The sequence below is a fragment of the Rattus norvegicus genome, chromosome 2, assembly GCF_021556685.1.
Source record: "Rattus norvegicus strain SHRSP/BbbUtx chromosome 2, alternate assembly SHRSP_T2T, whole genome shotgun sequence".
NCBI lineage: Eukaryota > Metazoa > Chordata > Mammalia > Rodentia > Muridae > Rattus > Rattus norvegicus.
This window is the reverse complement of record NC_141535.1, coordinates 182,631,963-182,657,804: the sequence shown is the minus strand read 5'-3', so window position 1 is coordinate 182,657,804 and position 25,842 is coordinate 182,631,963. Positions and strand designations below refer to the sequence as shown.

The window sequence follows — 25,842 nt, the reverse complement described above, 5'->3', positions numbered from 1 at the left end:
TAGATGTCAGGTAGAATGTCCAAGACCCTAGTGCTGCCCTTTCCCCACACACCATTTTGAAATATTACAGCTGTATGAAATCCATAGCCACCATGCTACCTTGACCCAGATTCACTGTAAATGTTCCAGCAAAACTGTAATCTAAACAGAAGTCATTGTTAAAAACACTAGTTGTAGCTGTTAGAAGACAGGTGTTGGTCATATCTGTCAAGCTCCTAAAATCTCTTTCAGTGTTTGAGTGAAGACTCCAAGGAAAAAAACTGTATAGAAGCCAGGGAGAGAAATGCTTCCTCCACCAAGTGGGGATGTGACTCCACCATTGACTTCCACTACAATGTCTTAGAGACTTCAGAAGCATGAAGTATAATGAAATCCATGACCCTAGTCTTCAGGTGCTCTGTGCTGTGGAGGTCAGCCAGGATCAGAGTTGGTACAGCATTCTTCACACAGAGGTTCCTGCACAGGGAATCCTCACACATGACCTTCAAGTCCTGCAGGTCATACATGTCAGCAGCTGCCAACAAATCAGTGGCCATTGAGTGGCTGTGGAGGTGTGGTGCCTTCCCTGTGTAAATGAAGGCCATCATTTCCTTAAAGACTTGCAGGTGAATGTCATGGATCTCCACGCGGTTTGTTAGGCTCTCCAGCATTTCATGTTCAAACATGGCTCTGAAAACTGGAGAGCGAGCTGCTAGAATGGCCTTGTGAGCTCTGAATTCCTGGCCAGCTACCACCATGCTGCTGTCTGTGAAGAGGGAATATTCCCACAGCTCTCCTATGTCATCAGTAAGCTTCTGCCTTGGATCCTTGTTTGCAGGTGTCATGTTATGTCCAGGTGTGCTAAAGGAGGGTCCTACTATGAACACCTTACAACACAGGATGAGCTGGTCTTCAGGGAGAAGCCAATGCCTAAGGGAGAGGAGGAATTCTCGAAGGATGAACTTTCTCAATCCCCATTGTTGTTTTGGACTAAAGCTTAAAATATTTGGGATCTCTTCTATTTGATGTTTCTCTCCTTGGGCATTTATGATCCAGAAGTGCACCTTTGCCAAAACTGGGCTCTTTGGACAACTGTGCAAACGCAGGGAAACAGACAGGTAATCTTTGCTTTCTTCATCAACACCATTTGGGAATATTCTCAAACACCATTTTACTTCTTCATTGGCCTCTAATGAGAACTCTGGGCTTGTAATATGTTCCCAAATTCCATCCATGCAAAATGAAAAGTTGCTAATGGTCCACTTGTAGTAGAATTTCTGAACACTGATATGTGTGTAGCCACAGATCTTGGCTTCCAGGTCCCCTGGAAGTAATAGAATTAACTCAGTCCTTGTAAGATACAATTATAGATACCATTTAGATTTTATTTTCATTTTCTGCTAAATTGCCCCTTTTATATGGTTGGAAATGTCTATTTCTATGTAGGTTCTGCAGGTTTTCATATTTGTTCTACCAAAGATAAAACAGACCCACTATGACTGTTAAATCTCTCTCTCTCTCTCTCTCTCTCTCTCTCTCTCTCTCTCTCTCTCTCTTGTTTGTTTGTGTCTGTATGTCTCTGTCTTTCAGTGTTCGTGTCTCTCTCAGACTCCACTACCCCCACCAAACCTACCTTGGTTCTATATATCTCTGTGGATGTTTATTGAATCTTAGGTCAACGTTAACTGGTTTTGACTATTGTATCCAACTTTGGAACTGTTTGGAAATGTGTAAACACTATCATTTCAACTGTGTTGTACTAATCAGGGTCCTCTACTAAACATAAGGGATAAATTTCTCTATATAAATAATAAGTGGTTTTATGAGAAAAATGTGTAGGCAGAAGTGAAACTAATATAAAGTCGGCTAATGTCAATACTTACTTATTCCACAAGTTTGAAGTCTCAGGTCCTCTTCAGAATTAAAAAGAATCCTGCAGAATTAGGTTCGGATGCCAGTGAAGAAATGAGCTTGCTAGTAAAATGAGAGCAAGCAGGCAGACTCACAGCTTCCTTCTTCTATGTATTTTTATAGGCCTGCAATAGAAGTGGGCCCAGTTAATGGTGTGTCTTCTAGACTCAGATTAAAGGTATGTTTTTCTACCAAAAGAGTCTGTAGATGAGCTGGATCTATCGACTTCAACTTAAGCCAAAAACTATTAAAAGGCATCCCCTCCAGCTTTATAGGTTACTTAAGTCCACAGTAGTCAAAACAGGAAGACATTTGGTACTCCTTCACCACCAAAATGTTGTTTCATGACTGTGTGCATTGGGGTGGTGAGAGAGGTGGGGGTGCCTGAGGTAGAAAAGAAAATAAAGACACTGCTATGAGTTTTGTCAGATAGGCTCCTGTCTGTTATTTGGGGGAAGGGAGTGGTGAAGAACTCTGCAAGGATAAACTGGAATGGGGTAACATTTGGGATGTAAAAAACTAAATAAATAATGAAGGAAAAGAAACCAGTACAGAGAGAAAAGTAAGAGGGGAGGCAGTTTTTCCGGGAGAGTTTTTCAGAGACAGGTTGAAGAGAGAGAAATGGAGACACATGGAAAGACAGAATGATTCAGAGAACAAGAAAGGAGCCAGAAGAGTATAATAGTTGGTGAAAGTTAGTATGAGGCAAAGAAGAGCAGCTCAGGAATAACTGAAATAATTCAGATTGAATCAGGTACAATGGAGAAGAGTTTTAAATTACCCATCCAGACCTCAGAAAAAACTAAATAGGAGTGACTTAGTCACCTATAAGTTTCAGAGGCTAAATTTTCTCTAGGCCTAGAATAGACTAAGAGTCTGGAAGCTTTAAGCTCTAAGCCTAGGTTGACAGGTAGAGGGAGAAAGTCTCACGGATGACAATAAATACAGATAATAGTTGGTATTTTTACTATAAAACACTAGAAAGTCTTTAGCAGCTCTAAACCAGATGTGACAGCTGAGATGCCACGAGAACAGGTCAAACAGTCTGCTCTGCATTCAGCAATAGAGGATGAATGACCACAGGGAAAGGAAAGACCACTTATCCCTCAAAGAACACATGCCCATTTATCTCTTTGTGTTTTTCTCTCTTTTTTTTTGCTGATACACAGCCATTTCTGCCAGTTTCAAGATATAACAAAGCTGTGACTTTCCTTCAGACAGAGGTGTAGCTTCAGCACCATCTTCATTAAGGGCAGTCCGCTGAGTGACTGCCATCTTTGTTGTGGGCAGGTAAAGTTTTCCTATGCTATTGTTTCAGCACCATCTTATCTAAGGCAGATCATATGACTGGTTGTAGCTTCAGTGCCATCTTAGTTAATGACAGACCCTTGGCCATCTAACGTATTTGCTATAGGCACTTACTTAAACACTGCTTCCTTATATTAGAACAGCCTTAGAATCTCTAATTTCTATCCTGACTTGGTAAATCTTTATTTAATATTAATTTAAAGATTTACAGCAGTAAAAACTTAAGATTACAGCATTAATGATTCCATAACTCATATGCTTAATAGATAATCACTATCAATCTTTTCAGAAATCTGCTAAATGTAACCTTACATGTTTAAAGTTATTAGGACAGAGAATCCCATGGATAGCAATTACAGCTGCCCCACCCGCACCCACCTAGGTCTCTGAGAAGAAATAGGCATCCTGACAAGACTGCCTAGATTGTGGTATGAGAACCACTGAGAAACAGTGCTCAGTTGCCTTGCTGCTGCCTGATATCAGCCTACACTGCTGTCAAACTGAGGATACAAGAGTGTTAAATGTCTCATATTGCCTAGGACAAGATGAGTCATTTTTTCCAAAGTTCCTACTCCACAGGAAAAATCTTCTCCTCTTCTGGGCCTAATGACTGCACTATCTCTGGCTGAGTTGTGATGGACCACAGGGACCTGGGAAAACTGTCTAGATAGTAGACTATTGACTAACCTCTGACATTTTAATTAATGACATCTAGATTAAAATTCATGTTTTTCAACTTTCTGACTGCATTTGTAGCTAAGATAACTACAACTAGAAAACATATGTCTACTTCCTTAGCCAAGGTAATCTACCACCTTATTACCTCAGTAGTCATTCATTAACTAGTTAAGACTAACAGATTTCAGAAAGGCTTGCATGAGTCACAGGCTCCAGGACAACGGATACGCATATTCAGATATACTCATGCTAAACTATATGATCAATTATCTTCAAAATGTTGTCAAATATTCAAGGTCCTTTAATTTTCTTTTCAATACATACCTAAAAATATTGCCCATTATACTAAATTTATATACATTCAGTCTCCCAGACAGAAGTAAAAGCCCTTCTTGCTTCTTTCTGTTCCTGGAAAGGTTTTGTCATCCCTAAGTTCATCTTAAAGACTACTCACTCTGTTAACGAATCTATCTATCTCTTCTGTAATCATATAAGCTCCAAGAAACACAATAAGACCTACATCCCACAAACCAATTAGACTGCATCTGCATAAGTAACCTATCAATCAGAGCCTAATTCCCACTTGTAACCTATTCCAGAGGGTGAGATTCCTCTCCTGTTCCCTGGGATTGGAATGTTCCTCATCCAAACCAACAAGAACTAAGGGTTTCAAATGTACAGCTAAGAAAAATTCTTTTCTCCCAAATACACTTAACTTTAGTCTATACTATATATAATCTACTACGATTACTATTAAATCCACCTCCACACCCCAGCCTCGCACACATAATGTTTCAAAATCATGTCAGGTTCAAGAATTTACTCATAATCAATATTCATGACAGTTCTAGAGGAGCAAGCTACATGCTCCAATCTACTTTCACAGATAGAGACTCTTCAAATGGACCTGCTCATAGTACCTACAAATGGTTCCACAGACCCTTGATAGCAAGGAAACAGTCAACTCTCCTAAGACTGGATCAACAACATCCACATTTTCTTTGTTTTCCCAGAGACATGTCATTCCAAAGTCTGCAAGAAGTAGTTAAAGATCATGATGAACCTATTCCTGTTCCACCATAGTCTCTATCAAATTATTCCTCTAACTTTAAATTAATTCATAATGATGGAATTTTAGCATTCCTCCTAGGCTCCACCTAACAATAACCTGGCAAAAGACAGATACACATGACTCACTATAAAAAGGCTGCTAGCCCCCTTCCTACTCTCTCATTCTCCTACTCCTAATCTCCCTGATTCTTTAACCCCTTTCTCTATCTCTTTCCCCCTTTCCCCATTCTCCCTCTTTCTCCACGTGTTCCTGGCCAGCATTTCTGTTTCTTTTTCTCTCTCTTTTTGTCTTCCTCCCTCTCTGACTCACACAGTCTCCTCATATGTATGTATATAATAGTATTTGTATATCCATCTACCTACTGACCTATCATCTATCTGTACTATCTATATTAAAAATAAACTACATCTAAACCATATAATAAACTATATTCTATACAATGGCTGGTAACCCTGGGGGAAAGGATACTTCAGGATGGGCCTGAAAGTGCAACCCTACAACCCACATAATACCTAGTCCTAACAAATCTATCCTGGCTCAATTTTCATAAAACAAAACAGATGTAATGTCGACCTATCAATGGGTTTCAAAAATGTTCTACATTCTGATTTCAAACTTGTTATGTTAGTCAGAGGCCTCTAGAGGATGAACAGAATGTTTGTCTGTATGAATAGAAACTGGATATATGAGAAAAATTTAAGGGTGAGGTCCAGCTACCCAACAATGGCTAAAGCCAGTACTTACCTAGTCAACAAGGTTTGAAGTATCAGGTCTTCTTCTTCAATATATAATAGAATTCTGAAGAAGTGGGCTCTAAGAGGAAATGGGCTGCTAGTAAGATGAAAGCACTCAGGCAAAGACAGAAGGCTTCCTTCTTCCAAGTGCTTATATAGGCTTCCAGCAGAAGGTGTGGCCCAGTCCTGTAGTCCCAAAATCTGGATTAAAGGTGGGTAAGTTTCTGACTCAGCTTTCAGATTAAAGGCGTGTTTTTCTAGCGAGTCTCTATTTGAACCATCTATATGTATTTCAACTTATGAAAAAATTAAAAGTTATGTATGCAAACTAATTTTTGACTTGAATTAATTCCAGAGTTAGTCCAGATTGGAATATGAGTAGCCATAACCAGTGTACTTCAGGAACTGTGGTCAATCTTCCATAAATGAATGGAATTTTCTGCAGAGCTACTATGTACACTTGTGCTAGTCTTACAATAATTCCTTCCACAAACATCATCAGAGATGGGATCTGAACTTGTTACAAGTCTGAGTGTTCACAAAATGGAGAGCAGGTGGTAGAACTCTTATATGGTGGGCATAGCAGAGCCCCAAACCTCTGATAGTGGCTTTCTTCTATCATGTAGTCCAATAAGACCCACAGACCTTGTGGTGACTCCTCCAAATTTGTTTGAGGGGGTTGTAATTTCCTCTGAAGAATTCCTACTTAAAAATCCTTTCCAAGATTTACTTAAAGGTGTGGTTTAGGAATATCCTAATTGCTTTTCAATTCAATCACTTTAACTATCAGGATTCACCTCATTAGTACTTCATAGTCTACATCCTCTACAGGTGAGTTCTGAGGTGGACAGAGCAGGAGAGAGGAGAGAGGAGAGAGGAGAGAGGAGAGAGGAGAGAGGAGAGAGAGAGAGAGAGAGAGAGAGAGAGAGAGAGAGAGAGAGAGAGAGAGAGAGAGAATGAGGTAGAGAGAAACAAAGATGCACAGAGAGATAAAGAGACACAGTGACACTACACAGACAATGAGTTGTGGGTGGCAAACGTCCATACTTCTAGAAAGAGGAGCATCTGGTGATGTCTTTCACAGTCTGTAGAAACTGGTACCTAAACTGAATAGGCTTTATCCATACTTACCTCTAGATGTTTCAGTCCAGGCAGCAGTCAAATACTTTCCTGTAAAAGTCACTTTTATTTACACATATTAATTGTCATCTTTGAGGCTTTTTGCCTTGGTCTGCTGACATAGGACTAGTCCTGGAAGGTTCTAGCCTCTGTCCAATCAAACTAGGCTTAGAATGTTCTCAGCTTCTGATATTTATGGCTAAATAAGCTCACCACTTTCTAGTGATTTCTGATCTCTGGCTGCCTGATTTCATTTGTTCTGGTTTCAAACTTCCCTCCACTGTAACTGATTCATTTTGGCTTTTCTCAGCTTCCTGTGAATTGCTCATTTGGTCTCATACTAACTTTGGAAATCAGTTCTAATCTTCTGTCTCCACCTCACTCTCTGATTTGTTCTGTCTTTACCTGTGTCTCTCTTGTACTCTCTTCAACCTCCCTCTGTACCATTGTCCCATTAAAACTGGACTCTCTATCCTTTACTCATAGCACTGACTTCTTGAATAGCTTCCCTTCCTATATCTTCTTGTCAAAGTTGGGCACATCCTTTTCTGTCTAATACGTCTCTGATTTTTCACTTTCCATTCACGCTGGTGCTTCTTTCTACAAACTAACTCTACCTTCAGTGTTTGGAACTAATGGTGGATACTAAGGGTTTATCTGTATTACAACCAGAGGGATGAAAGTTGTCTCCCAAAGCTGAGCTACTTCACAACTAAAAATTTTATTTATATCAATGGAGTTTTGATTTCTTTGTGTAGGCATTTTGGGGATGAGGATTTACTGTTATAAATCTGGCTAATAAATTACAAGCTGGGGAAGATTTGATTTTATGGGGTCACAGGTACTTGTACAGACTGGCAGCCGGCTTTCTGGTGGCTAGTCAAAGCTTTTGTTTGTTTGTTTGCTTTTTGTTTTTTTTTCAGAAAGTAAGACAATTATGATCAAGTATGCTGTAACAGTTTCCTTTTTGTGGTAGAGGTGTCAGGCTCCTTTTAAGTGTTTTAGGAAAAAATGGATCTAACAAAATCTTCCCAATCTGGAACTCAGGTTGAGCACACTCTGGAATCCCTTGTTCACTGCCCTCTCTTCCTTGCTCTGAAGGGGTTAGACCCTAGCATCACAAAGCGAAGTTTCTAGAATTACTGTGGAGCCTCCAGGAATCTTGTTTGAGAGTCTCCTGAGAAGTCTTGAACATGAATCATTTTCTATGGTATTTTCATATTTATTGATTTTTTTCTCTTATATATTACACCTTAGCAAGAGTTTCTCCTCCCTCATTTCCTCCATATACCACCCCAACCCCAATATTCCCTCTTGCACATCAACTCCTTTGGTTCCTTCCAAAAGAGAGCAGGCCTCCCACGGATGTCAACCAAACAGGACAGGTTACATTAAGCCTGGCACATGCCATCATACTGAGGTGGGACACTGCAAACCAGTAGGATGAAAGAGGTCCCAAAAGCAGGCAAAACTGTGAGAGACACATATCTGGTGATTATAAAAAATGGTCCATGGTATATCCTGCTGCCAACAACAGTGATCTTTTCTGCCCCCTTGGTTCCCATGGATAGCAGGGTTCAGAAATGCCCAGGTCTTCCCAGGCCAGCCTGGAGAAAGAGGGATCCTGCTGGAATAAGTCCTCATAACCCCATTGAATCAAATGTACAGAGTCTTGTAATTTATCAGCCAGATTTATATCAGTAAATCCTCATCTCTGAAAAAGCCGAAACTAAAAACTGAAAACTCAATTGATATAAATCCAAGCCGCATACCCAGATGGGGCAAATGTAGCCTAAATTACTCTTCTGCCTTTGATAGCAACTTGGGGCTCTTTCAGGCCATGTGGTTCTGGTTAAACATTTCTCTCAATATCCTGTCTCATCTCCCCCTCTATCTAACTCTGTCTCTCCCCTCTGTAAACCTTCAGCTCTGCCCCTTCCTCCCACTCCCCTATTCCATGCTATAGCCTTATCTGACTAATTAAGATCTTACCTGACTTCACCTGAATAGAGGCACTCTTGAGAAAGCAGAACATACACACAGCAATCCACAATAGAGACAGGCTGACTTCCAGTTGTTACGAATACCACCAGAACACCAATCTACTCAACTATAAAATATATACACAGGGCATGTATGAATCGATTCAGGCTCCCTAATTTTACGTGAAGGCTCTGCAAGCTCCATGGGACTAGGTTAGGTCAGTTGATATTTTGAGTCCTGAGCTTGTGGTGTCCTTGACACTTCTGCCTTCTACAATGCTTCTTCCCCTCTTTTGCAGGATTCTCTGACTTCTGCATAATAGTTAGTTTTAGGTTTCTTCCTTTACTCCAATCTATTGCTGGATGAAAACTCTCTGGTGACAGTTATGATAGACTCCTTTCTACAAGTATAGCAGAGGATCATTAGGAACAACTCCATTGACATTTTCCCCAGTTGTATTTGATTCTACCTAACATCTCTGGACTATTCATCCTCTGGGTCCTGGCCCTCCAGACACTGCCAGGTAGGTATGGGCTCCTGCTTGAGGCATGGGCTCAGGTTGTACCAGTCACTTGGTATCCACACACACAATTTCTGTGTGATTATTATCCTAGGACACCATCTATATGGAATAGACTCTAGGTTGAAGTTTGAGTAGCTTCATTGGTGTTCCAATTCCTTTCACTGGATGCCATACCTGTTTACAGAAGATGGCCAGTTCAGGCTTCAAATCCCTACTAAGGGTCTTTGCTAGAATTGCTCTTGTAGATTCCAGGGAGTTTCTATTGCACTGGATTTCTTTCCTCACCCCTGAAATGAGTCTAACTTCCACTGATCTCTCCCAGTACTCTCTGCTTCCATAATGTTCCCTCATCTTTGCTTTATCCATCTCCACCTGCCCACTGTCACCAGGGAATCTATACTATTGTCCCTCCGTGGAGAGGACCCTGTATTCCACACTTGAGCTCTCTTGGTATTGATCCCATGGGTCTATTTTATGATTGTTCTTTGCATTACAGCTAATAACCAATTATAGTGAATTCATTTCTGTGTGAATTTCTGGGACTGGATTACCTCACTACGGCTTTTGCCTACAAAATTCATGATTTTTTTTCAACCTTGTAATGCTCTATTGAGTAAATATGCAATTTTCCCTATCCATCCTTCTTTTGAGTGTCATCTAGGTTTCCAGTTTCTGGGTATTATGATTAAAACTGCTCTGAACATATTTAGGAAATGACCTTGTGGTAGGATTGAGTGTCCTTTGGGTATATGTCCTGGAGATGGATTCCCAGTTATCTGAGAAATGGACATAGTGATTGTCATAGCGTCTGTACATGTTACCATTTCTACCAGCACTTATTTCATAGCCTTAACTGCATGGGCTCTCACTTGTGTTTTTGAACTTAGCCATTCTGAGAAGTATTAGATGGATTTTTAGAGTCATTTTGATTTGCACTTTTCTGAGAACCTAGGATGTTAAACATTTGCTTAAATGCTTCTTAGATGTTTGAGATTCCTCCATTCAGAATTTTCTATTCAGATCTGTACCCCCTTTTTAGTTGGTTTATTTGGTTTCATAGTGTTTAGATTCTTGAGATGTTTGTATATTTTGTAAATTAGTCTGCCATCAGATGTTGGTTTGGTGAAATATTTGCATTTCAATAAGCTGCCATCTTGTCCTATTAACACTCTAAAAATCTCTCATAGAAGCATTTCAGTTCCGTGAAGTCCCACTTATTAATTCTTGATCTTGGTGCCTGGGCTCTTGTTGTTGTGTTAAACAAGCTATCTAAGCAAGTTTCAGGGCTCTCATGGTTATTCATGTAAACTTTTCAATAGAGGAAATGAAAATCCTACTGATTTATGAATATGGGAGATCTTTTCACCTCAAATGTTCTTCAATTTGTCTCTTAAAGACTTGAAGCTTTTATTATGTAAGACCTTCATTTGTTTGGTCACAGTTAGAGTATTCTATATTGTCTGAGGCTATTTCTTTCTCAGGATGTTTGTCCTTTGTATAAAGGGGGACTGCTGAGTTTCTTTATTTGTAGTTAATGTTGTATCCAGTTCCTTTGCTGAAAGTGTTTTTCAGCTGTACGAATTCTCCAGTAGAGTTTTAGGGTCAGCAATGTTTCTCATATCATTTGCAAACAATATTTTAATTTCTTCCTTTCTGAATTGTGTCCCCTTATTCTCCTTCACTTTTCTTAGTGCTCTACATAAGACATCAAGTATTATATTAAATGAGTATGGAGAAAGTAGAAAATCTTACCTTCATTTTGTTTTTGCTGGAATTGTTTTGAATTTCTCACCATTTAACCTGATGCTGTTTATGGTTATGGTCTAAATTGTGCTCTTATTTTTAGCTATGTCCCTTGTATCCCTAATCTCTCCAAGACTTGTGTTAATTACCACGGGGTCCTGATTTTTGTCAAAGGCTTTTCTACATGTAATGAGATCTTCATGTGGCTATTTCTTTCAGTTCTTTTATATGGTAGATTGCATGTATTGAATTTTGTCTGCAGAAACGTCCCTGCCTCTCTGGGATGAAATTTTCTTTGTCCTAGTAAGTGATTCTCTTGATGTGGTCTTGGATTTGGTTTGCAAATACTCTATTTCTTGTTTTTGCATCTGTGTTCATAGAGGAAATAGGTTTGTAATCTCCTTGCTTTTCTGGGTCTTTGTGTGATGTGAGTATCAAGGTAACTGTGGCCCTCTAGAATGTATTGTCAATTTCTTCCTCTACTTCATTTTGTGAAATCATTTGAGAAGTACTGATGTTAGCTCCTCTTTGACATTCTGGTAGAATTCTGTCCTAAAGTCATCTTATCCTGAGATGTTTTTTTTTCTTGTGGAGAAGTGATTTATAATGACAGGTTCTATTTCACTAGGGCATATAAGTCTCTTTTTATTCTTTTTTTCAAAAAATTTGTTAGTTATATTTCTTTACTTACATTCCAAATGTTATTCCCCTTCCTGGTTTCCTGTCCATAAGCTGCCATCACTTCCCCTCTCCCTCCCCCATGATCATGATTTTACTGTTGTAAGTGGGACCTATTGAGGATTTTAACCCTATCTCTTAGAGATTTCACTGTAATGGAGTAAAGGCTTTTAAATATGTCTAGAGGATTCTCTGGCTTTCTCTAACGTTTAGTTAATTTCGATAAGGGATTGCTGATCTTATGATTTTCTCAAAGAACAAACTCTTTGTTTTAGTTTACCTTTTTTTTTATATGTCTGTGATTTGTTTTGACAATATTCAGCCTCCGTATCCCTCTCTTGTCCCCCTCCATTCACCCTGGAATGCTTCCCTTCCAAATATCTCCCTGATTCTTCAATATGTATGTGTGCATGGGGGTTATGCAGAGTGCATAATGTGTAATGATCAAATCATGGTAACGATGATTGCGATATTTTTAATTGCTATCATTTGTAATCTGAGCATCTCTACTTGTTTTTTTTTTAAATTACACTTATTTTTTATTGAATATTTCTATTTACATTTCAAATGTTATTCCGTTTCCCTGTTTCCCAGCCACAGGCTCCCCTCTCCAATCCCCTTCTCTTTCTTCTGTGAGGGTGTTGCCCCTCCCCAACTATCCACCTGTCTGACACCCTCCTTACATTCATCTGTCCTTTTGGGGTCCAGCCTTGGCAGAACCAAGGGCTTCTTCTCCCATTGGTGACCAAAAAAACCATCCTCTGCTACATATGCAGCTGGAGCCATGGGTCTATCCATTGTAGTCTTTGGGTAGTGGATTTCTGCCTGAGAGACATTTGTTTTATTGATACTTTGTATTCTTTCAACTTTATTAACATTAACGTTCAGTTTGACTATTTCTTTCTGACTACTCCTTTGTATGTGTTTTGGCTTTTGTTTTTTTTTTTTGTTGTTTTTTTTTTTTTTTTTTTTTTCACATTTCTATCTAGAGCTTACAGGAGTGCTCCTATGTCTCAAGTATGATATCTCTCCACGTGTTTTCTGTTCTAAATTATCTTTGACAGTTGGGTTGATGGTTTCTATGGAATCTTCTGCTCCTCAGATTCTCTCTTATATCTTTTTATTCTGTTGGTGATGCTTGTATCTATGGCTCATTGTCTCTCCTTTGGTTTTCTATATCGAGGGTTGTCTCCCTTTGTGCTTTCTTTATTGCTTCTATTTCCATTTTTAATTCCTTCACCTGTTTGATTGTATTTTCCTGGATATCTTTCAAGGATTTTTGTGGTTCCTCTCTGTAGGCTTCTACCTGTTTATTTATGTTTTCCTGCGTTTCTCTAAGGGAGTTCTTTATGTCTTTTTAAAGTCCTCCATCATCATGATCTAATGTGATTTTAAGTCTAGATCTTGCTTTTCTGGTGTGTTTGGATATTCAGTGTTAGCTTTGGTGTAAGAATTGGGCTCCGATGATGCTATGTAGTCTTGGTTTCTGTTGCTTGGGTTCCTGTGCTTGCCTCTTGTCATCAGGATGTCTCTGCTTTTCCCTTATTCTGCTATTTCTGACAGTGGCTAGACCGTCCTATAGGCCTGTGTGTAGTGAGTGGTGTAGACCTGTTTTCCTGTTTTCTTTCAGCCAGTTATGGGAACAGAGTACTCTGCTTTCAGAGAGTAGTCTTTCCTGTCTACTTGTCTTTACCTGTTCTTGTGGGCCTGTGTCCTGAGTCCACCAGGCAAGTCACTTGGATCAGAAAAGTTTGTCTTGTCTGTGGTCCCAGGGCTGAAGTTGCACATGGGGGGGGGGGGCTGCTTTTGAACTCTCCATGAGGGCTGCAATCAGGAGGGCCTGAACTGGTTTTCCCGGGGATTCCAGTGCACTGGGGTCCTAGATGGCTTTAGGTGGATTCCACTGGAGTCAGAAATGTGGGAAGAGTGTAGTCTCTTCTGCTTCCCAGGCATGTCTGCCCCTCTGAAGGTTTAGCTCTCTCTCCCACAGGTTTGGGTACAGGGAGCTGTTTGACCTGGTCCCTTCAGATCTGGGTGGTGTCTGAACTGCAGTGTTGAATGCCCCTATCTTCCTGTTTCCAGAGGCCCTATACAATTTCCTCTTGGGCCAGAGATGTGGGCAGGGGTGTGCAGTACTTGTGGTCTCTCCTGCCCTGAAGTCTCAGGAGTGCCTACCTGTCTGGGTGGTGAGCTCTCTCTCAACGGATTTGGGAGCAGGGAGCTGTTTGACAAGATAAGCAAGGTGCCAGCTCCAACTAAAGACCGGAAGTGTCCGATCCCAGAGGAATTTTGCCCCTGTGAGTCCTGAGTCCACCAGGCAGGTCGCTTTGAGCATAAAAGTTGGTCTTATCTCTGGTCCTGCGGCTGAAGTTGTTCCTTGGGGGCTGCTTTTTAGCTCTCCGTGAGTGCGGCAACGAGGAGGTCCTGAACTGACTTTTCCCTGGGCCCCATGCACTGGGGTCTCAGATGGCATTAGGCATTTTTCTCTGGAGTTAGAAATGTGGGCAGAGTGTAGTCTCTTCTGGCTTTCCAGGCGTGTCTCCCCTCTGAAAGTTTAGCTATCCTTCCCTCGGTTTTTGGGTGCAGGGAGCCGTAGATGGGGTCTGCTCTGGTCCAGACAGTGTCCCTGGTGCTCCAGGCCTGAATGCCCCAATCTTCTGGTTCCCAGAGGCCCTATACAGTTTTTCTTGGGCCAGGGATGTGGGCCGGGGTGAGCAGTATTGGTGATCTCTCCCTCTCTGCAGTCTCAGGAGTGCCCACCTGTCCGGGGGGTGAGCTCTCTCTCCCACAGGGTTTGAGAGCAGGAAGCAGTTCTCTCCACTTTTCAATTAGTCACATATTGCTATGAACTTTCCACTTATATCTACATTCACTGTGTCACATAAATTTTGGAATGATGTATATCCATTTTCACTTAATTCTAGAAAGTCTTTGATTTTTCTTTAAGCGCCTCTATCATTTTCATAACGCTGCTCTAAGGTCTTGTCCCATTCTTTAGCTGTGTTGAAATATTTCTGCTATGGTAGGGTTGCTGGGTTCCAATGGGTACATGCTGTCCTGGATGTTATTAGTTGTGCTCTTCAGGCTTACATCTAGGCACCTGAAGCTCTGAAGATTATAGGTCTGGGTGATGAGATCTGCTTTTGTCTCTCCAGGATGAGTATTTGGTTCTTTCTCTCTGATTCCTGGATTTTAGGAGGATAGTATGGTGGCTTTCTGGTGCATTGTAGCAACTTTGTATGCATCTGTTCTTATAGCCTGCTCTGCTTGCATGTTTCCAGCCTGTGCCTGCTGGGATTGGAGGGTGCGATCATGGGGTCATTAGGAGGAGTTAGAGTTAGAGATCTTTGTGATCCCTGTGATCCCCACTAATATAGCAGGGAAATGGAGACTGCAGCAGGTTTTATGCTACAGAGCTGGGGATGGGACTCAGAGTTTGTGTTTGGAGAAGCAGAAGGATTTCTATGGATCCAACATCATCCTACATGTAGCCCTGGCAGTAGTGACCTTTGAAATTAGCAGGAATGGGAACAGTGGTTGTGTGTTCGGACAAAGCAACAAGTGAAGAGAGGGAGAACAAGTGAGGAGAGGGAAGGTCTTTAGGATCCACTGATGAGAGGAAAGGATGGGGCAGGTAGAAAGCCACAGGGGTTTGATGCATTCTAGGAGGTGAGACTGCGGTTGAGCATCTATGGGAACTGAGGGAGAAATGAAGTTTGATAGGCAGCCTGCCAGGTTTAAAAACTTTCAAGTTAAACTAAGTTTAACAAAATAGAATTAACATTTGATCTAGCCAACATTGATATACTTTTTAAAATAGTTAACATAGGCCCACATTCTAATCTTCTAGCTTTACACATAGAAGGTGTAATTATAGGCTGTAATTTATGAATAGGTAAACAATATGAGGAACTAAGTGTCTTCCTAAGGGCACAGTAGTATGACTTTATAAAAAATAAATCTTAGAAAGGACTGAAAGAGCTTGAAGGGGCTTGAGACCCCATATGAACAGCAATGCCAGCTAATCACAGCTTCCAGGGACTAAGTCACTACCCAAAGATTATACATGGACTAACCCTGGGCTCCAACCTCATAGGTAGTAATGAATAGCCTAGTAAGAGCATGAGTGGAAGGGGAAGTCCTTAGTCCTGCCAAGAGTGAACCCCCAGTGAATGTGATTGTTGGGGAGAGGGAGTAATGGGGGGAGTATAGGGAGGGGAACACCCAAAGAGAAGGGGAGGAGCATTCGTTAGTGATATGTTGGTCCAGAGACCAGGAAAGGGAATAACAATCAAAATGTAAAAAAGAAATACCCAAGGTAATAAAGATGAACGAAAAAAAATTACTGACCTATCAACAGTTTGTATTTGAAGGAAAATAAGCTTGTGTCTTGTAGGATTCTGGGGTCTTCCTGGTGGACACCCACAACTGTAGCAAACACTGTTTTCATTGACATCACTTTAAATGTTTTTGTCTGGTGTTTGAATTATGTATAAATGAGACATCAATGGAATCCTGTATGTTGGGATTCTTCTCTACACTGGGGTGTGAGATTCACACAGGCTGAGTTGTGGGGAGGGCCTTTCGCCATCCTTGAAATAAGGAAACTATTCCTTAAGTTTGCAGCAAATCGAGGCTTCTGCTCACAGACACCTTGCTTGTTTCTACTTCAGTGTTGTGGTAACTGTGAGGGACACAGGGGAGGGTCCACCTTGCCTTTTTATTAACTCATTTATGTTGCAGATATCATAGGAGTGGAAATATTAGGGCCAGAGAATCCTGAAATTTTTCAGGTTGGAGGGACTGCCAAAAAAGTAATTTTGTCAACTCAGACATTTTCCAGACTAGACAGTGGAAAACTTCATTTTTCCACAGGTTCACTACTGCCTGGTTCTGACAGATTTTAAGGATAATTGTGATAGGTGATTAACTTGTGATTTTCATTTCCCTGTTGTTTTGTATCATTGAAAGGATTAGTATTGCTGTTAGAAACACTATGACCTGAAATACTTTAATCAGCCTACACCTACACACTCACATTGCTATTAATCCCTGAAGGAAATCAGGACTAGAATTCACACAGGAAGCAGGAGCTGATGCAGAAGGCATGGAGAAAAGAGACTTATTGCCTTGCTTCTCCTGGCAATGTCAGCTTGCTCTCTTATGGAACCCAAAGACTACCAGAACAGGGAACACACCATGAACAACGGTCTGGCCCTCTCCCATCAGTCAATATAGAAAATGCCTTGTAGCTGGATTTCCTGGAGGCATTTTCTCAGTTAAGATTCCCTTCCATCAGATCCCTCTACTCTGTCTTGTTCGTTAATATAAGACAGGCCAGCATTTGTATTAAAGCTGGAGATCCCTTGACTTTATTATGAATCATGTGCACATTCTCCTTGATGATGATGTGCCTGCTCGACTGTTGTCATAATTGCGCAACTTGTTTTTGTTGTTTCTTTTATTTAATATTTGCTTGGCTGTTTTTGTTTTGTTTTTTGATATTAATTTGTTTAAGAAGAATGACATCAATTCAAATAAACTAATTTCCCATGGCAGCCTTACTCACTGTGCATTTCATGCCACCACTTCAGTTTAGGTCCTTCTGCTTCTACTTCTTGAATATAATTTTTAGAAGGACACCTCTGACTTTTCAGAGTTGATCTTTTGGGGAGTTATAAATAATAGTGTGAATATTCATGTGGAATCTGTGAGTTTGTTTTCGTTTTGGAGAGAGAGAATCAACATATATGTGACAGACACACCTATCAAACATCCAGGAGACCGACTTTTTCCAACACAGGCCTCTTAGAATATACAGTTTTTCTGCATATAGAGAAAACAGAGATTTTCGTCTCTTCTAGGCAGAATTTTGAATCATTTTTCACAATGACCTTCTTGTATATAAGCAATTTCCTCTGACAATCACAAGAAAATTGTGAACTAAAACATTAATCACTCCAAACATAACCACAGACCAATTTCAGGTTGATTCGTTCTCTCTCTCTCTCTCTCTCTCTCTCTCTCTCTCTCTCTCTCTCATTTGAAATAGAATATCTTTATATAGCCTTGGCTGTTTTAAATTCACTCTATAGAGCAAGCTGGTCTAAAAATAACACAGAGATGTTCCTACATCTCCCCCTGAAGTCTGGAATTTAAACTTCTTAATTCATAAGGCACAATATTAAGAATGGGAAAGGATATGAAAATGGAAAATATATAATGTAAATGTATTTTTATATAATGGAATGTACATGGTTGTCCTGCAGGAATTGGGACCTATCAGTGCAGAGACAGAGGAAGAGGAATAGGTGTCCTGTAGTTTGGGCTGCACACGGAGCTCACCACAGTAGAAAGAGATGAATGGAAATATCAATGTATAACTTTCCACCCCAAAATTTGCTTGATATGATTATTCCCTCTGGCAAATGCAAAAGGAGATCTTTCTCATGCTCTCTTCTTCTCCTCATATGTATACATTCTCAGTTTGTTACTGTTGTAACATCTTTCTGCACTCCAGGCTAGCCTTCATCCTCCTATCCTATCTCTGTCTCCCTGTTAAGATTAGTCATGAGTACCACACACCCTGACTCACTTACTCCATTAATGAATGCCCCAGAGAACAATCAAAGTAAATGTTCAGTGTGCCTCTGGCATCCTCTGCTTAGTCTACAGGCAATTTTCTTTTTTCTGGAATCAATCTACAAATACAGGCAGGAAAGTTGCATCTGTGTGTTTAGCAGAAGAGAGAATTGGGAACCTCAACATGCTAGGCAAGTCCCCTACCACTGAACTAAGTTTTTACACTTCATAACTTTATTACTCCTATGAGTTCTTTTAAAAGAAGTGTACAGCAAATCAGTAGCCAACATTAAATAAAATGGAGAGGAATTAGAATCAATATCACTAAAATCAGGGACAAGACAAGGTTGCTTACTTTCTCCCTATCTATTCAATATAACACTTGAAGTTCTATGCAAAACAATTAGAGAACAAAAAAGGGTCAAAAAATACAAATTATAACCGGCGGATCCCGGACCGCAGCAGCTCTCTGCTCCCAAACCCCGTGGGAGAGAGACCTCACCGCCTGATCAGGTGGGCACTCCTGAGGCTGCAGAGCGGAGGAGACCACCAACACTGCCCACCCCTGCCCACATCCCTGGCCCAAGAGGCAACTGTATAAGGCCTCTGTGTTCCCGTAGGGGAGGGCCCGGGAGCGGCAGGACCCCTGCGCCTGAGACACTGCCGGAACCTGAAGGAAACAGACCGGATAAACAGTTCTCTGCACCCAAATCCCGTGGGAGGGAGAGCTGAACCTTCAGAGAGGCGGACACGCCTGGGAAACCAGAAGAGACTGCACTCTGTGCACATCCAGGCGCCAGAGGAAAACACCAAACGCCATCTGGAACCCTGGTGCACGGAGGCTCCCAGAAAGAGCGGCGCAGATCTTCCCGGTTGCTGCCACAGCGGAGAAGATTTAGGCAGTACCCCACGAGCAAACTTGAGCCTTGGAACTGCAGGTAGGACCAACTTTTCCCCTGCAAGAAACCTGCCTGGTGAACTCAGGACACACAGAGGCAAAATTCCTCTAAGGCCGGGCACTTCCTGTGTTTACCGGAAGTCCCACACCCGCAGATCCCGGACCACAGCAGCTCTCTGCTCCCAAACCCCGTGGGAGAGAGACCCCACCGCCTGATCAGGTGGGCACTCCTGAGGCTGCAGAGCGGAGGAGACCACCAACACTGCCCACCCCTGCCCACATCCCTGGCCCAAGAGGCAACTGTATAAGGCCTCTGGGTTCCCGTAGGGGAGGGCCCGGGAGCGGCAGGACCCCTGCGCCTGAGACACTGCCGGAACCTGAAGGAAACCGACCGGATAAACAGTTCTCTGCACCCAAATCCTGTGGGAGGGAGAGCTGAACCTTCAGAGAGGCAGACACGCCTGGGAAACCAGAAGAGACTGCACTCTGTGCACATCCAGGCGCCAGAGGAAAACACCAAACGTCATCTGAAACCGTGGTGCACGGAGGCTCCCGGAAGGAGCGGCACAGATTTTCCCGGTTGCTGCCACAGCGGAGAGGACTTAGGCAGTACCCCACGAGCAAACTTGAGCCTTGGAACCACAAGTAGGACCAATTTTTCCCCTGCAAGAAACCTGCCTGGTGAACTCAAGACACAGACCCACAGGAACAGCTGAAGACCTGTAGAGAGGAAAAACTACACGCCCGAAAGCAGAACACTCTGTCCCCATAACTGGCTGAAAGAAAACAGGAAAACAGGTCTACAGCACTCCTGACACACAGGTTATAGGACAGTCTAGCCACTGTCAGAAATAGCAGAACAAAGTAACACTAGAGATAATCTGATGGCGAGAGGCAAGCACAGGAACCCAAGCAAGAGAAACCAAGACTACATGCCATCATCGGAGCCCAATTCTCCCACCAAAGCAAACACGGAATATCCAAACACACCAGAAAAGCAAGACCTAGTTTCAAAATCATATTTGATCATGATGCTGGAGGACTTCAAGAAAGACATAAAGAACTCCCTTAGAGAACAAGTAGAAGCCTACAGAGAGGAATCGCAAAAATCCCTGAAAGAATTCCAGGAAAACACAATCAAACAGTTGAAGGAATTAAAAATGGAAATAGAAGCAATCAAGAAAGAACACATGGAAACAACCCTGGACATAGAAAATCAAAAGAAAAGACAAGGAGCTGTAGATACAAGCTTCACCAACAGAATTCAAGAGATGGAAGAGAGAATCTCGGGAGCAGAAGATTCCATAGAAATCATTGACTCAACTGTCAAAGATAATGTAAAGCGGAAAAAGCTACTGGTCCAAAACATACAGGAAATCCAGGACTCAATGAGAAGATCAAACCTAAGGATAATAGGTATAGAAGAGAGTGAAGACTCCCAGCTCAAAGGACCAGTAAATATCTTCAACAAAATCATAGAAGAAAACTTCCCTAACCTAAAAAAAGAGATACCCATAGGCATACAAGAAGCCTACAGAACTCCAAATAGATTGGACCAGAAAAGAAACACCTCCCGTCACATAATTGTCAAAACACCAAACGCACAAAATAAAGAAAGAGTATTAAAAGCAGTAAGGGAAAAAGGTCAAGTAACATATAAAGGCAGACCTATCAGAATCACACCAGACTTTTCGCCAGAAACTATAAAGGCCAGAAGATCCTGGACAGATGTCATACAGACCCTAAGAGAACACAAATGCCAGCCCAGGTTACTGTATCCTGCAAAACTCTCAATTAACATAGATGGAGAAACCAAGATATTCCATGACAAAACCAAATTTACACAATATCTTTCTACAAATCCAGCACTACAAAGGATAATAAAGGGTAAAGCCCAACATAAGGAGGCAAGCTATACCCTAGAAGCAAGAAACTAATCATCTTGGCAACAAAACAAAGAGAATGAAAGCACACAATCATAACCTCACTTCCAAATATGAATATAACGGGAAGCAATAATCACTATTCCTTAATATCTCTCAATATCAATGGCCTCAACTCCCCAATAAAAAGACATAGATTAACAAACTGGATACGGAACGAGGACCCTGCATTCTGCTGCCTACAGGAAACACACCTCAGAGACAAAGACAGACATTACCTCAGAGTGAAAGGCTGGAAAACAATTTTCCAAGCAAATGGTCAGAAGAAGCAAGCTGGAGTAGCCATTCTAATATAAAATAAAATCAATTTTCAACTAAAAGTCATCAAAAAAGATAAGGAAGGACACTTCATATTCATCAAAGGAAAAATCCACCAAGATGAAGTCTCAAACCTAAATATCTATGCCCCAAATACAAGGGCACCTACATATGTAAAAGAAACCTTACTAAAGCTCAAAACACACATTGCACCTCACACAATAATAGTGGGAGATTTCAACACCCCACTCTCATCAATGGACAGATCATGGAAACAGAAATTAAACAGAGATGTAGACAGACTAAGAGAAGTCATGAGCCAAATGGACTTAACGGATATTTATAGAACATTCTATCCTAAAGCAAAAGGATATACCTTCTTCTCAGCTCCTCATGGTACTTTCTCCAAAATTGACCATATAATTGGTCAAAAAATGGGCCTCAACAGGTACAGAAAGATAGAAATAATCCCATGCGTGCTATCGGACCACCACGGCCTAAAACTGGTCTTCAATAACAATAAGGGAAGAATGCCCACATATACGTGGAAATTGAACAATGCTCTACTCAATGATAACCTGGTCAAGGAAGAAATAAAGAGAGAAATTAAAAACTTTTTAGAATTTAATGAAAATGAAGGTACAACATACCCAAACTTATGGGACACAATGAAAGCTGTGCTAAGAGGAAAACTCATAGCGCTGAGTGCCTGCAGAAAGAAACAGGAAAGAGCATATGTCAGCAGCTTGACAGCACACCTAAAAGCTCTAGAACCAAAAGAAGCAAATACACCCAGGAGGAGTAGAAGGCAGGAAATAATCAAACTCAGAGCTGAAATCAACCAAGTAGAAACAAAAAGGACCATAGAAAGAATCAACAGAACCAAAAGTTGGTTCTTTGAGAAAATCAACAAGATAGATAAACCCTTAGCCAGACTAACGAGAGGACACAGAGAGTGCGTCCAAATTAACAAAATCAGAAATGAAAAGGGAGACATAACTACAGATTCAGAGGAAATTCAAAAAATCATCAGATCTTACTATAAAAACCTATATTCAACAAAACTTGAAAATCTTCAGGAAATGGACAATTTCCTAGACAGATACCAGGTATCGAAGTTAAATCAGGAACAGATAAACCAGTTAAACAACCCCATAACTCCTAAGGAAATAGAAGCAGTCATTAAAGGTCTCCCAACCAAAAAGAGCCCAGGTCCAGACGGGTTTAGTGCAGAATTCTATCAAACCTTCATAGAAGACCTTATACCAATATTATCCAAACTATTCCACAAAATTGAAACAGATGGAGCCCTACCGAATTCCTTCTATGAAGCCACAATTACTCTTATACCTAAACCACACAAAGACCCAACAAAGAAAGAGAACTTCAGACCAATTTCCCTTATGAATATCGACGCAAAAATACTCAATAAAATTCTGGCAAACCGAATTCAAGAGCACATCAAAACAATCATCCACCATGATCAAGTAGGCTTCATCCCAGGCATGCAGGGATGGTTTAATATAAGGAAAACCATCAACGTGATCCATCATATAAACAAACTGAAAGAACAGAACCACATGATCATTTCATTAGATGCTGAGAAAGCATTTGACAAAATTCAACACCCCTTCATGATAAAATTCCTGGAAAGAATAGGTATTCAAGGCCCATACCTAAACATAGTAAAAGCCATATACAGCAAACCAGTTGCTAACATTAAACTAAATTGAGAAAAACTTGAAAGAATCCCACTAAAATCAGGGACTAGGCAAGGCTGCCCACTCTCTCCCTACTTATTCAATATAGTTCTTGAAGTTCTAGCCAGAGCAATCAGACAACAAAAGGAGATCAAGGGGATACAGATCGGAAAAGAAGAGGTCAAAATATCACTATTTGCAGATGATATGATAGTATATTTAAGTGATCCCAAAAGTTCCACCAGAGAACTACTAAAGCTGATAAACAACTTCAGCAAAGTGGCTGGGTATAAAATTAACTCAAATAAATCAGTTGCCTTCCTCTATACAAAAGAGAAACAAGCCGAGAAAGAAATTAGGGAAACGACACCCTTCATAATAGACCCAAATAATATAAAGTACCTCGGTGTGACTTTAACCAAGCAAGTAAAAGATCTGTACAATAAGAACTTCAAGACACTGAGGAAAGAAATTGAAGAAGACCTCAGAAGATGGAAAGATCTCCCATGCTCATGGATTGGCAGGATTAATATAGTAAAAATGGCCATTTTACCAAAAGCAATCTACAGATTCAATGCAATCCCCATCAAAATACCAATCCAATTCTTCAAAGAGTTAGACAGAACAATTTGCAAATTCATCTGGAATAACAAAAAACCCAGGATAGCTAAAGCTATCCTCAACAATAAGAGGACTTCAGGGGGAATCACTATCCCTGAACTCAAGCAGTATTACAGAGCAATAGTGATAAAAACTGCATGGTATTGGTACAGAGACAGACAGATAGACCAATGGAATAGAATTGAAGACCCAGAAATGAACCCACACACCTATGGTCACTTGATTTTTGACAAAGGAGCCAAAACCATCCAATGGAAAAAAGATAGCATTTTCAGCAAATGGTGCTGGTTCAACTGGAGGGCAACATGTAGAAGAATGCAGATCGATCCATGCTTATCACCCTGTACAAAGCTTAAGTCCAAGTGGATCAAGGACCTCCACATCAAACCAGACACACTCAAACTAATAGAAGAAAAACTAGGGAAGCATCTGGAACACATGGGCACTGGAAAAAATTTCCTGAACAAAACACCAATGGCTTATGCTCTAAGATCAAGAATCGACAAATGGGATCTCATAAAACTGCAAAGCTTCTGTAAGGCAAAGGACACTGTGGTTAGGACAAAACGGCAACCAACAGATTGGGAAAAGATCTTTACCAATCCTATAACAGATAGAGGCCTTATATCCAAAATATACAAAGAACTCAAGAAGTTAGACCGCAGGGAAACAAATAACCCTACTAAAAAATGGGGTTCAGAGCTAAACAAAGAATTCACAGCTGAGGAATGCCGAATGGCTGAGAAACACCTAAAGAAATGTTCAACATCTTTAGTCATAAGGGAAATGCAAATCAAAACAACCCTGAGATTTCACCTCACACCAGTGAGAATGGCTAAGATCAAAAACTCAGGTGACAGCAGATGCTGGCGAGGATGTGGAGAAAGAGGAACACTCCTCCATTGTTGGTGGGATTGCAGACTGGTAAAACCATTCTGGAAATCAGTCTGGAGGTTCCTCAGAAAATTGGACATTGAACTGCCTGAGGATCCAGCCATACCTCTCTTGGGCATATACCCAAAAGATGCCTCAACATATAAAAGAGACACGTGCTCCTCTATGTTCATCGCAGCCTTATTTATAATAGCCAGAAACTGGAAAGAACCCAGATGCCCTTCAACAGAGGAATGGATACAGAAAATGTGGTACATCTACACAATGGAATATTACTCAGCTATCAAAAACAACGAGTTTATGAAATTCGTAGGCAAATGGTTGGAACTGGAAAATATCATCCTGAGTGAGCTAACCCAATCACAGAAAGACATACATGGTATGCACTCATTGATAAGTGGCTATTAGCCCAAATGCTTGAATTACCCTAGATCCCTAGAACAAAGGAAACTCAAGACGGATGATCAAAATGTGAATGCTTCACTCCTTCTTTAAATGAGGAAAAAGAATACCCTTGGCAGGGAAGGGAGAGGCAAAGATTAAAACAGAGACTGAAGGATCACCCATTCAGAGCCTGCCCCACAGGTGGCCCATACATATACAGCCACCCAATTAGACAAGATGGATGAAGCAAAGAAGTGCAGACCGACAGGAGCCGGATGTAGATCGCTCCTGAGAGACACAGCCAGAATACAGCAAATACAGAGGCGAATGCCAGCAGCAAACCACTGAACTGAGAATAGGTCCCCCGTTGAAGGAATCAGAGAAAGAACTGGAAGAGCTTGAAGGTGCTCGAGACCCCAAAAGTACAACAATGTCAAGCAACCAGAGCTTCCAGGGACTAAGCCACTACCTAAAGACTATACATGGACGGACCCTGGACTCTGTCCCCATAGGTAGCAATGAATATCCTAGTAAGAGCACCAGTGGAAGGGGAAGCCCTGGGTCCTGCTAAGACTGAACCCCCAGTGAACTAGACTATGCGGGGAGGGTGGCAATGGGGGGAGGTTTGGGAGGGGAACACCCATAAGGAAGGGGAGGGGGGAGGGTGATGTTTGTCCGGAAACCGGGAAAGGGAATAACACTTGAAATGTATATAAGAAATACTCAAGTTAATAAAAAAAAAAAAAGAAAAATTAAAAAAAAAATCAAACTCAGCCACAGTCCATGGAAGGGCTGGACAACATTGTACCTTTTCACTTTCTGACTGGTGGACAT

At 41.1% G+C, this 25,842-nt stretch overlaps 1 pseudogene; it reads right to left on the bottom strand.

Annotated features, from left to right (window-relative positions):
• Nucleotides 1–227: 227 nt before the first annotated feature.
• Tdpoz2l7 (TD and POZ domain containing 2 like 7) lies at nt 228–25,842 on the bottom strand (annotated as a pseudogene).